This window comes from Dipodomys merriami, unplaced genomic scaffold (genome assembly GCF_024711535.1).
Source record: "Dipodomys merriami isolate MVZ:Mamm:240054 unplaced genomic scaffold, mDipMer1.0.p SCAF_536, whole genome shotgun sequence".
NCBI lineage: Eukaryota > Metazoa > Chordata > Mammalia > Rodentia > Heteromyidae > Dipodomys > Dipodomys merriami.
The window spans coordinates 230030-242433 of record NW_027206109.1 but is presented as its reverse complement, the minus strand read 5'-3'; the positions used below and the strand labels follow the sequence as shown (position 1 = coordinate 242433).

General features: G+C 37.9%; 1 pseudogene; it reads right to left on the bottom strand.

The window, feature by feature from the left end:
- Positions 1 to 9635: 9635 nt before the first annotated feature.
- Positions 9636 to 10143, bottom strand: LOC138811571 (golgin subfamily A member 7 pseudogene; annotated as a pseudogene).
- Between the last annotated feature and the right edge of the window lie 2261 nt (positions 10144 to 12404).

The window sequence follows — 12404 nt, the reverse complement described above, 5'->3', positions numbered from 1 at the left end:
TCAATAACATTTCTTTACATTTTCATGATTTTGAGTTTCACTTTTTAAATTTCAATTGTTCTTTTTCCATTTTTTCTTTTTTTTTAATATCTCTCCTAACATTCTGTCCAATCCTTTTCCCTCCCTGAAGTTAGGACTTGATTAACTTCACTCTCCTTTTACCTTTCCACATACATCTAAACCTATTTCTCCCACATATTTCCCTAAACCTAATAATTTCTGGTTTGCCAAATTCTTCTCTGCTGTTCAAAGCCTATTAATCCATAGTTGTTGAATTGATTGTATCTGTTGAACTACAATTTATCTGCAGCCATTTTGACTGTGCAAATACAGGACTGTGGTTGATGCTTGCCTTAAAATACTATTCTAGCACACAATGTTACTTTCATACCAAACGGACAGAACAAGACAGAAAAACACAAGAAAAATGGCAAATCAGGGTATCTCAACTCCCATTCGTGATAATCAAGTGACAGAAGAGTTAATGAATAATCCAGAGGAGAGTTCCCAAAAAGCTCTACAAATACTACTGCTAAACCTGGTGAATGAAATGATGGAAAACTTGAAAAAGTCTCAGGATGAGCATGATAGGAAGAGAGAGGAGGCAAACCAAAGATCAATACAGGAATCTCATGAGCATGAGGAACTACTCAAAGAGTGATACAAGAATTGCATGAGCAGGTTGAGAACAGTCAATGAGAAATAAAGGAATTATGTGAGCAGGCTGAGAACAGTAAAAAAAAAAAAAAGACAGGAATTGTGTGAACGTGAGAAAGCTAATCAAAGAGTTATACAGGAATTGTGAGAGGGGATGAGAATACACAAATATTTTCATGGAATCTATAAACAGACAGCTGAAAGAATTCAGGTAAATCACAAAGGGAATGCAGAATGGAGCCCAACAGCAGGAATGGGAGTTCAAGGAAACCATAACCAATCAACTAAGTGATTTTAGAATAAACACTGAGCACCAAATTAAGGAAATAAAGAAGTTCATACAAGATTGAAAACAAAGCTCCAACAAAGAATTTGAAGCCTTCAATGCCAACCAATTAGAAGGAAAAGAAAGAAAAATAAAACAAAGTAGAAAATCTTGACAGTAGGTTAGACCATGCAGAACATTGAATCTGAGGGAGTGAGAACAGCCAGGTTATTATAGAGAAGGAACATACAACTATCCAAGACAAATCCAAAATTATGATACATCTATTCACCATTTGGAAGACACCATCTGAAGGCCTAATCTGAGGATAATGGGTGTGGAGGATCACATAGAGACAGAACTTAATGGTCTAGGAAATTTGGGTAATAGGATCCTAGAAGAGAATTTCCCAAACATGAAAAAAGATAGGCCTATTCAGATACAAGAAGCTTTTAGAACCCCAAATAGACCAGACAAGGATAGGATATCCCATCATGACATTATAATCCGCACGGGATCAGTTCAGACAAAGGAAAAGTTCCTTAAAGCTGTGAAGGAGTAAAAGTCAACCACTTAAAAAGGAAAACCAATTAGAATCACCTCATATATTGCAGCAAGACAATTAAAGCAAGAAGAGCATGCAATGATCAAGGCCATGCTCTAAAGACAACTATCAATCAAGAACAGTGTAACGAACTAAACTCTCCTTCATAACCAAAGGTGAAATAAAAACTGTCCATAGCAAAGAAAAACTGAAACAATATATCTTCACCAAACCATCCCTATAAAAGATACTTAAAGATGCCTACACAGAGAAAATCAAGACCACAATAAAGGCCAAGAAACTGCACCCAAACTGAGAATCCAACAACCATAGGAAGAATCCAGCCACTGAAGCTCCCAAGAATGTGGATAACTTTGCAGGAACTCTCAAACACCTCTCATTCATAACTCTGGACTTAACTCTCCAATTAAGTGACATAGACTGTCTAGTTGGGTTAAAAAGCCAGATCCTTCTATCTGCTGCCTTCAGAAGTCAGAACTGTCCATTAAAAAAACACATTTTGAAAGTGAAACGCTGGAACAAAATCTACCAGGCAAATGGCTCCCATAAACTGGTGGGAATTGCAATACTAATATCACATGAAATAGACTTCAAATTAAATTTATTGAGAATAGATAAAAAATGTCGCTGCATACTAATTAAGGGATAGCTCCTTCAAGAGGATATTACAATACTACATCTCTATTCACCAAACCACGGAGCACCCAAATTTATCCAAGAAACACTACATTCCCTCAATTTTCACATAGATCCAAAGACATTAATTGTTGGGAACTTTAATACACCCCTATCCCCACTTCATAGATCAAATTGGCAAAAACTCAACAGAGAAACCACAAATCTAAACAACTAGATTTAACAGACATCTACCTAATATTTCTCCCAGAAGTATCAGAATACACGTTTTTCTCAGCAGCACACAGAACATTTTCCAAAATAGACCACATTTTAGGTCCAAAGCAAATCTGTCCAAATTCAGAAATATTGAAGTTATACCTTACGTTACTAAGAACACAAGGGAATAAATTTAGAACTCAACACCAAAAGCCACCAAAGAAAGTCCTGTAACATTTGGATGCTGAACAACACACTGTTGAATCACCAATTGGTCACGGAATAGATTAGAAAGAAATTCAAATGTTCGTGATGTTCAACAAAAATGAACATACAAATTACCAGCTCCTCTGGGACAAAGCAAAGGCAGTACTCAGAGGGAATTTTATATCTCTGAGTTCCTACAACAACAAATTGGAGAGAGCTGAAATAAAAAATTTAGACAGATTTGAATCTCCTTGAAAAAGAGCAGCAAGATAAACCCCAATCCAGTAGTCAGAAAAAAATCATTAAATTAAATCAGAATTAAACGAATTAGAATCTGACAAAAAACATACAAAGAATCAACACAACAAAGAGTTGATTCTTCGATAATATTAACAAAATAGACAGAACTTTAGCAAAACTTAGAAAAAGAATAGAACACAGCTAAATAAATAAATTCAGAGATGAGAATGGAAACTTCACCACAGAAAGTACCAAGATTCAGAACACTATAAGGGAATACTTCTCAAAACTTCATGCTAATAATGTTGAGAACTTGGCAGAAATGGACCATTTCCTAGCAAATATTGACATGCTGAAACTAAACCAATATCAGTTGAACCATCTTAAAAGGTCCATATAAAGCATTGAAATAGAAACAACAATAAGAGAACTCCCATACAATAAAAGCCCAGAATCAGATGGATTTACAGTGGAATTCTACAAGGCCTTCAAAGCAGAGCTCACACCAATACTCCTTCAAATCTTCCATGAAATTGAAAGAGAAATTTCACTACCGAACTCATTCTATGAAGCCATCATAACCCTCATCCCAAAACCAGGCAGGGACTCATCAATGAAAGAGAAGTATAGACCCATTTCTTTGATGAACATTGAAACAAAAGTTCTCAACAAAATTTAGTCCAATGCACTTCAACTCTTCATCCAAATAATCATACATCAAGGTCAAACAGGATTCATTTCAGGGATGCAAATCAATTAATATAATTCATTACATCAACAAGAGCAAGAATAAGAACCACATGGTTATCACAATAGATGCAGAATTAGCATTTAACAAGAACCAATACCCATTTACGATGAAGGTTCTGGAAAAATTAGGAATCCAGAGAACCTGCCTCAATACAATAAAGGCTATATATGACAAAACTACAGCCAGCCTTATACTTAATGATGAAAAACTAAAGCCATTTCCTGTTAACTCAGAAATCAGACAAGGATGTGTAGTTTCTTTACTTATCTTCAATTTAGTATTAGAATACCTAGCTTCATCAATAACACAAGATGCAAACATAAAAGGGATCCAAATAGGGAAAGATGAAGTAAAACTCTCCCTTTTTGCAGATGACATGATCTTGCATTTAAAGAATCCCACGGACTCCACTCTCAATTTAATCAAGTTGATTCAAAACTTTGGCAAAGTAGCAGGGTATAAAATTAACCCTCTAAAATCCATGGCTTTTCTGTATGCCAACAATAAGAAAAGCATGGCTGAAATCAGGAAAGCAACTCCATTGGTAATGGCGCTAGAAAAAATAAAATACCTATGAAGAGCTACAGTAACCCCATTTTAAGATTAACGCCACCAACCTGTAGCTGTGCTTCCCTCAGAATAACCTCAAAAGAGGAACAGTTCTCAAAAAACCGCAGGTTGCCACCAACCCTTCCTATCCTTAAGGAAAAGAACAGTTGACTAATTGTTCCATCAGAAAAAGGGTAGTGCCATCAGGGTGGACTTAAACCCCCTGAACTTGTGAACTTGCTTGTGTGGAAACCCCCTGAAATTGTGAACTTGCTTGTGTGAAGACCACCTAACCTTGATTATTTGATACTATAAAAGTGTTGTTAATTTTGTGCTCAGGGCCTCTTAGCATCACTGGTTATCTAGTGTTCAGAGAACCAAGCTCGAGCTTGCAATAAACAACTCTTTGCTGTTTGCATTGATCATGGTCTATGGTGGTCTGTTAGGGGGCATCCAAAATATGGGCACTTCTTCTGGGGGCTCATCCGTGATGCCCCCCATAAACTCACCCAGACCCCAAAGCATGGAGTCGTGAAAAACCCGAAAAGTAAGTGGAGTCATTACCGTTCTCTATTTTTGGTCGCCTGCAGATTCTGTATCTGTAATTCTGGTTTCCTGCGGGATCTGTATTCTGGTTGGCAAAGAGTCTTGTAGGACACGCTATAGGGCTGCCACGGGGTCTGTGGGAGAATTCCCCAGTCCCCATCTGGGTGAATTGCTGTTTAGTGCAACATTTTTGTGGAAATTTTCCATCTGTAGCCTGGCACTTTCATGCGGGAATTTTTTGGAGAATATTCCATCTAAGTCTGGCACTTTCTGGTTGGCAAATTACAACGCTCAGCATGTGTCTTTTTCTTTAGTTGTGTCTTTCTGTTGAGTGTTTTGCTTGTCGTTCTGATTGGGCACCTTCAATTTATCAACCATATTCAGGATGAAACTGTCACTGACTACCTGCAAGTGGCCCCAGCAAGATTTTAGCCTCAGGCCTTGGCCCACGGAGGTCTGAGCATGTGGGAGAACCTGTCAGTCTGAAGGGATGGCCACTAGAGACTTCTTTCCCTTGCTCCAGGATGACTGGGGATTCTTCTCCTCTTTGGAAGGCCCCTGTGTCACGTTTGCAGGAATCTAAATGAAAAATCCTCCGGAGGTGAGTAGAGGGGATTCAAATCCCCTGGTAAATGGAATTGAGTCCCACTTGTGAATAATGGTGAGATGTCACCCCATTCACTCAGACCTGATTTTGTCTTTGTGGCCACTTGTCTGTCTTGTTTATTTTGGTGTGGTTTCTGTTCTGTTTTCTGAGGTGGGGAAGTTCTTGGTGAAGGTGGCCAGCTCACTCACCAGACTCTGGATTCAGCTTGCTGAGTGAGAATTGTGAAGAGTTCTGATAGGTATGAACTGGGGGCCCATTCGTCCCCAACCCAGCCTTTGGTTGTTGTCTAGTTCTGTTTTAGAATTGGTACCAGTTTTAAGTGTGGATATGTGGTTTTTGTGTTTCTTTGTGTTTTTGTTATTAATTTGAACATTTCTGGGGGAATAAAAGTTCCAGCCCCTAGCTGGGCTCAGTCACAGACGTGCTATGCCCCCTTCCTATGAGGCGTGGAAGGTTGGTTCCCTTGACACCTCAGGCCATATTTTCTCCTTGTGGAGTCTGCAAGTGGGGAGGGTGTGGAAGGCTGTGTGCCTGGTTTGGACTTTTCAGCTAGTCCTGACAATGTAAAAATTTGAAAATTGCTCTTGTCTAAAATTGGATTAAAAAAAATCAGGCCAGTTTAGTTTCAGGCAACCCCCTCCCCCAGCCCTCCTCCAACAGAAGGGATTAAAAAGATCCATTGGTCAATTGCCTTGCTAAAAAGCATGCTCTGGGAAAATGAAGCTCAACAAAGGTACTTAGTTTTAAAGAAAAATTGTCTTAAATTTTTGTTTAAAAATTTAAAAATGTACATACAACTGATTTTGATTTTTGTGCACTTTAACATCTGTGTGAGTGTTTTGTAGGTGTTTGTGAACATGTTCAAGATAAAAATTTTCACCATGCTGTAACAATTAGGTGAGATAAAATTTCAAATGTAAAAGGTTATGAGGTTTGGACATTACCAAAATTTTAAATAACTTTTACATTGTTTTAAATGGCTTTTCAGAAATTCTTTAACTTAAAAATTAGAAAATCTGGTATTTAAAAACCTAATATTTTAAAATGCATTGGCTGTTTGGGATTTAGTTCCCATGGCAAAAATTTGGGGATAAATACAAAAATTAAAATATAAAACTTAGTTTTACACTGTCAAAAAAGGTTACCTGTTCTGTCTGTCTAAAACTGTATTTTATTTATGAACCAAGAAAAGGAAAAAGAAAAGAAAAGGGAAAAACTTAGAAGCCAACAGAAGATCTACCTTTAGGGAAGAGGGTAAGCCGGTAAAAGTTCAGTTCAGCTGGTCATGCATGGTGGGACAGACCCTCGGGGGAGTCCACAGATGGTGGGACAGGTCCTGGGAGGAGTCCGTGCATGGCAAAAGATGGAAACTTATCACAAATTCAGTGCATCTAATCCTAGAGAGTCAGATTGGGTGCGTGCCTATTCCATAGGAGATGCCGAGTGGCCCATCTTTGTACTGTCCTTATTCCCTGCATATAGACTTTGAAAACATGATGATAAAAATTACTTATGTGGTGACCTGATTTGTATTGTTAAAACTGCCCCTTGGATGTGTTAAAATTAAATTTAATAAGGCCTTAAAAAGAGGACTAAAAAGTTTATTTGTATAATGTGACTTGCTTTTAATGATGTTCTACAATTAGGATGCTTTTAAAAGTTATAAAGGTTAAGCCTAGCTTCTTGGTACAGTGACAGTAATTGTAATTCTTTCATTAAGGAAAAATTCTTATGTGAGTTTAAAAGTTTTTAATGTATATCTGTTTTAAAACAAGCAGATAAGAGACAATGAGTGACACTTCACCTTAAGATTTTAATGGATCTTTTCAAAACGCAAATAAAAACTGAATTATAAAATATTAAAAGAGAATAATAAGAAGCTTAAAAATTAGGAATGGATTTTGGTATATAAAGTTTAAAAGTAAGATTGTTCTTAACATTTGCCTCAAATTGAACAAAAATTTAGGATTACCAAAATAATTGCTATTCAGGTTTGTTCTTATAGGTTTTTTTTTAATAGTTTCCAGCAAGCCCAGAGCAAAGCACAGAAGATTCTTACAAATTTCTAAGATGTAAGTTTGGCTCTTAATAAGTTTTAGGTAAGAGCATGCTTAAAAGCTACTTCTATGTTGACGACCTTATTGCTTTTAATTGGAGTAAAGTGGCCTTTTATGAGACTCATAGATCTGCAAACTGGTTCAAAGCCAGCCCAGACAGAAAAAGGTCCCTGTGAGAGTGTCACCTCTACTCAGCCAGCAGAGTGCTGAATGTGTAAGCAGAGTTGCTTTGGGACTCAAAGTGGCAGAATGTTAGCCTTCAGCTGGAGAGCTGAGGGACAGCACTCAGGCCCCAAGTTCCAAGTCCAGCAACCAGCTAAGGGACATGCCAATAAGGCATTTTTCCAAGCATGCAGAAGACATTCCTGGGACAAAAACAATGGTGGAGCTTCCAGAGGCAGTAAGCCACTGATTGGATGTCAGAAATGTCAGATCATAGAGTCATTTGTGCACGGCTCTTCAAAAACTACTGAGCCAGGAGATCATGGGAAGATAGGTTGTAAGCATGCCTAATGTTCATGACTGCCTTGTAAGGGCCAGGAACTTGTCAGTCATCAATGATAGTAGTAAAAAGCTAGGGTTGTAAAATGTGGGGGATAGTTTAAATCCCAACCCAAGTATGTGCCAAAAGCCTTAATTGGCAGTAATTGAGGTGACACCAGCTACATAATATTCATCTGCTCAGAAAATGTTTTTAAACCTGAGATTGTGTTTCTATTAGCATCTGTCTGACGACCTGCACAGGTAACTTAGGCATTGTTAGGTTCACTAGAGATCACATTCCTAAGCCATCCAAAAAGATGCTTTTACAAACTAGAGTGCTAAACAAGCTACACTGCTGTAGCCGGAGACTGCTGTAGCTATAGAACAGGTTTTTGCATTTGTCAAAATTTAAAATATTGTTCTTAATGATATCTAACCCTGGTAACCTCTTTGTAAAATAGGCTAAGGTTATGTGTTCCTGCCTAGGTAGGATCAACGCCCAAAATGTCAGCTTGAAGAAGTTATAGAATATAAACCTTTGCCCATCAATCCCTTTCTTTTGTTTGTTTAAGAAAAGTTTTACTAATATGTTAATATTTCAGCAAAGTTGAAGTTATTGCAATAGGTTTAAAAGGCAGACACACTATTACAGGCTATAAAGTAATGAATAAGTTTTATACAATTAAATATTACAGACAGATGGGATATATTAACTACCAGACAGAAATTAAATTTGTAAGACTAAATCCAGTATTAGCACCTACAATATCTCTGCAAGTTGGAACTTTTTAACTACTTCATTCTCTAATATATTCCTTAATTTTCTCCCAAAACAGTGCTCTCAAATCCTGAAAAAAAAGGAGAACATAAACTCCAATACTAAGAACGTATTGACAAAAGAACTAGAAATCTCGACTGAAGTCTTGAGAGTTCCACATGGGTCACTTAGCTCACTTTATTTGAACCAAACCTAACATTTCTGTGTACTGAATACTGTATATGAGGAGAATATGGATCAGAAAGTTTGTCCGTATGATTAAAAATTAGCAATATACAGTATTATTCCTATCAAACTTTTTCTTAAAAGTTATCTTTATAACAAAACTATATTTAAAGTATTATTACACTGCGTATTACAAATTCAGGAAAAGAGTAGGGACATTTATGTGTTTGACAATTTAGCATCCACTTCATTGTGCTTATTTGTGTAAATGAACAAGCAACACAAACCACATCTTCCCACATCCAAAGGTAATGCAAATCAACCTAAGTCACCCAAGAAAAGAATGAACATTGCATTAAATACTGATTTTATGAGCAAAAATTGCTGTAATAAAACAAATAACATTATACGCCTTTTTTCATTGAGCTTCGGCTTGAGAAACTGAACAGCAGAAATAAATCTTAAGATTTGAAACATGGCAGAAATGATAGTTCTCTGAAATCTGGGAGATGCATTGGCAAAACCACAGACATAATACACCCCTTACCTAGAGAAAAGCTTTTTATTAATCAGAATTTTGGCTAAGATTTGACTTCTTGAAGTATAAAGCTACCAGGTAAACTGGCTCAAGGAATGAAGAGAACCAATGGCAATTTCTTACCTGGTGGCAGGTAAGAAACAAACTTTGTATTAGGCCCTCTAACTGCATACTTTATTTAATGACTGAATTTTAAAAAGTGAAATGCTTCATTGTATTTTCTCAGAAGCTAATCAAAAGATGACAAGTCCTACACAATTTGGAGACACAAAGTGGATGCTGAGTGACTAGAAGTCACATCAGGTGTGGAATTTTAGAAAGTTAGTCCTCGGCATAAATGGCACCATGGCTCTGGCAGCAGATACAAAGGATTGATGCTCTGTAGAGGAGGTAGGGACACTCTGCGATTGACCCATGGACAGATGAGGGTTCCAGCTGCAGGTGGGATCTTTAATTCTATGGCTTATCTTCCACTGCTCAAACCTCTGTCTTCATAAATGGTAATTTCAATAACTCGAAGTCCTCTCTCAATGGGATCTGTCAGGAGGAGGCCTTGGGGAGCATATATCTTCTCATTCTGTTCTTGAATATATTTGGAGACTTTCTTCAGAACCTTCTCATAATGGGTTTCCATGCAAAAGAAGATGGTATATGCTGTTAAACAAGCCAAACAGCCTTCAAGATATGACTGGCCCCCAAGCTTCTCTGCTTCTGCGTAAAGATTATTTAGAGTTCGAACTGTTTCTTCAAATTGCTGCTTACCAATCCTGTTCTCCAACTCTGCGGGAAACTTGGTCTAGAACTGACAGCGTGTGCCACTGCTGTAGTCGCGCTGAATGAATACCTTCCTGGACACCGGCGCCTGCTGCGGCCTCATGGCGAGGACAGGACCCGCCGCCCTGCCTCCTAGGCCCTCCAGCTGCTGTTGCGCTGGGCCCCATCAATCCTTTTTTTAAGATCAAGAGTCCAGAGTAAGTTTTGGAAAAACGAGGCAAAATAGAAAAAATAATTATTTTTTTTTAAAAAATAGGCATAAAGAATAGTGTTAACAGGTGTGCAAGTGTTCAGACTGCATCTGTTGGAGATGGTTACAAGATTAAGCCTTTCGTGTTTGTTTAAAAATATATATGGTTAGTAAAAAAATGTCATTTTGGTAAATTATCCTGGGCTATTGTCTAAAAGGTCTTAAAATCCAACAGGGCCAAAGCCTGCCAAGTCTATGCAATGTATCCTTAACCAGTCTGTGTAGGAAATTGCAGCCCAGCATGAGCTGTGACAGTCCCTTGGAGCCACTGAGAGACCTGCTACTGTAGCTGCACACCCTAAAGGGTAAAGTTTGAAGACCAGCTGACAGTCACCTGGAAGAAATCTATATCGTCACTCAGACCACCTCCACCATGGAAAAGTAGTCTGAACTCCTTCTGGGTTCAATCACCTGAGACTCAACCTAGTTAAAAGCTGCTAAAACTAAGATCTTGTGGGACATTATTTTGGGTGATATCCAAAAAACCTCTCTATTCCCAAAGTAGATATTGGGAGAAAGGATATCACTGGCTTGCTTGCCATAGGCACTTCAGTGCATAGTCACTGGAAATCTACTCTATAGTCACAGACTAGTTTGGCTCTGGTATGGTAATAATCTGAGTGTGTTATCAATGCAGGTATTAAAAGGATAAGACACAGCTCTGCTCTTAGCCTTAAAATCTAGCAAAATTCTCCATCTCAGTGGTGTTTTGAGGCTGTTCTGAGATAACTTGGTCCCACAAGCAAGAGGAAAAAATGGACAGTTTTACACTCTAGACACAAAGAAGCTCGAGGAATTGAAAAGAAGAGGAGGGTAGTAAAGGAAGCCTTGGGGGAAAAATTGGGAAAAAATGGTATCCTTTGGATAAAAAATAAATTAAAAAGTACGTCTTAAAATGTTAAAAAAATATAAGGACCTTTGGTACCGTTATTTTTTACTCACAATTGGACCTTGTAAAAATAAAGAGATCAGTGCAGTCCATTTCTTAGTTCTGAGATCCCAATACCAAACTGTAAATATAAAAGACTGTGCCAATTAGGAGACCATGATTGGTTCCCGATGCTCTAGAAAAGGATGGAATGAAGAGCTACAGAAACTGCATTTTAAGATTAAGCCAACAACCTGTAGCTGTGCTGCCCTCAGAATAACCTCAAAAGAGGAACAGTTCTAAAAAAACCGCAGGTTGCCACCAACCCTGCCCACCCTTAAGGAACAGAGCAGTTGCCTAAGTGTTCCATCAGAAAAAGGGATGTGCCATCAGGGTGAACTTAAACCCCCTGAAAATGTGAACTTGCTTGTTTGGAAACCCCCTGAACTTGTTAACTCGCTTGTGTGAAACTCCCTAAACTTGATTGTTTGATACTATAAAAGCTGTGCTAATTTTTAATTTTGTACTCAGGAACTCTTAGCGTCACCAGTTACCGAGTGTGCAGAGAACCAAGCTCGAACTTGCAATAAACGACTCTTTGATGTTTGCATTGATCGTGGTCTCTGGTAGTCTGCGAGGGGGCATCTGAGATCTGGGCACTTCACCTAGGAATTAACTTAACCACAGAATTGAAGGATCACTATGATGAAAAATTTAAAAACCTGAAAAAGGAAATTAAAACAGAATTTAGGAAGTGGAAAAACCTCCCATGATCCTGGGATTAGAAGGATCAACTTTGCGAAAATGGCAATACTTTCAAAAGCTATCTACAAATTCAATACGATACCTATGAATATTCCAGGCTTATTATTCAAGGAAATAGAAGAGTCAATCCAAAAATTCATATGGAAAAATTAAAGACCCCGAATAGCAAAACTGATGCTTAACAGAAAAAACTGTGTTGGAGGAATATCAATAACAAATTTCAAACTCTACTAAAAAGCCATATTAAACAAAACAGCTTAGTAGTGGCACAAGAACAGACCTCAGGACAAATGGAATAGAATTGAAAACCCAGAAATGGACCCACAGCCCTATAGCCATCTAATCTTCGATAAGGGAGCTAAAAATTAGGATGGAAGAAAGACAGCCTCTTCAATAAATGGTGCTGGCAAAATTGGTTAACAACTTGTAGATAATAAAACCTATATTCTTCGATATCACCCTTCACCAGAATCAACTCCCAATGGATAAAAAACCTCAGAGTCAA